This window comes from Lycorma delicatula, chromosome 4 (assembly GCF_047948215.1).
Source record: "Lycorma delicatula isolate Av1 chromosome 4, ASM4794821v1, whole genome shotgun sequence".
NCBI lineage: Eukaryota > Metazoa > Arthropoda > Insecta > Hemiptera > Fulgoridae > Lycorma > Lycorma delicatula.
The window spans coordinates 34,336,807-34,338,581 of NC_134458.1; positions in this window are offsets into that span (position 1 = coordinate 34,336,807).

Consider the following 1,775-nt stretch of genomic DNA (forward strand, 5'->3'; position numbering starts at 1 on the left):
AAAAGGGCCGTTTGTGTGTTTTGCGAGGTAACCCTCAGAAGGGCTACCCTGGGTCCGAAAGCTGGTCTCCAGTGATGTCAGCTCGGCTGTAGTCGGGGAATTGCGGCTTGTTGGAATTGGACCGACCTTCCCCTCAGCAGCAGTTGTTCCCACTACAGCGTGGCAGTGGTGGCCCTGCAGTGTCGGTCGTCTTTCGCCGGTGCGGCCGAGTTCATCCCGGCAATACCACGCTGGCCCTGTTGATCGGGACCCGCTGGCCAGGGCACTTGAAGCCTGGCAAGCTGGTGCGGAAATCTAGCATCTGCTCCCATGGCGGGTCTTAAAAAATAAAGTTCCAGATGTGCTTGCTCTACACTGCATCATTCATCACCAATGTTTAGTTGAAAGAAACCTGAGTGAACACTGCATACATCACTGCAATATGTTATCAGAGCAGTTAATAAAATCAGAAGCAACTCACTAAATGACAGATTAATTTTGGTATCTGCCCTTTGGAAAATGGGCTTAGACATAAACAAAAAAGGTGTATCCATACTGGCAGACATATCCTAATGATTTTCATTATGAAATATCCAAGATATCAAGGTCATTAGAAAACTGCTCTGCATTCCAGTCAACATTTTTAAGGAAAAACTACCAATTTTTCCCCATCTTTTTGCATATGAGCTTATACACTTACATATGAGATGGCAGATAGGTTTAAATTTCCTCAAAATTTTCCGAACATTGAGGCGTTTTGCCACTTATCTTCCAATCAGCTTTCTGCCATTACACATTGAGTGTAATAACAATATCCTCTACTTATATTTAAATTTTCAACTTTACCCCTAGTGATTTACCAACCTTGAAAATTTTCCAACTTTTACCCACTACAACAGTTTCGATATTCCACACTACTTTCCTCCAAGAGTTATTTGTAATTAATGCAAGTATTACTACTATTTTTGATAATTTTTATCCATAGACATAGTAAATAATGGCCCTTATCTCGTGGACAATAAGGTGAATTCATATTGTGTCAGTATTTAAAATTTTTTGTAGAATTATTTGTATTAATAAAAGTAGTAAATCTTATTTTCAGGAAAATAATTATTATTAATTTTGACTTATATTCAAAATTAATAATTATTATTAATTTTGACTTATATTCAAAATTAAATTTGGGAAATTAAAATTTTACATAGTATGTCGCAAAAAAAAATTGAAATACTGAAGAGAATTGACTTACTGATGACCACTAATAAATGAAGCTGTCATTATTTCTGGGGAATTTTAATGAAAAAGTAGAAAGAGAATGAAAGTTAGAGGAAAGAGGATATAATTTAGAATAGTAAGCCTACACATCTCAAACGACACTGATTTAGTTAAATCAATTTTTGCAGCGGCAAATAATAATTTTATTGACTAACATCAGATTAATGCAGAGAAATATCCATAAACTAGCTTGGATGGAAGAAATGTGAACCAATTATAAAAAAAAAGTACCAAGTTTAAAGTTATTTCTACCTTTTAATGTAACTCAATGTGAGTACTGTTTACAGCCCTTCAGATGTCAAACCGATAATCCACCTCATTCTTCAGTACTCTAATGAACATGTCTACAAGAGTTGCTTCCATGGCTGGTGTTATTCTTCGTTGCAGGTGGTCAAGTGACTGTTTTTACATTCATCAATTACCTTTAATAATCTCTTAGAGTGGTTTTTAAATTACTTCCATACAACATAGTTTACCACAATCAGATTAAATTTAATACAATACAAATTTAACACAAAAAG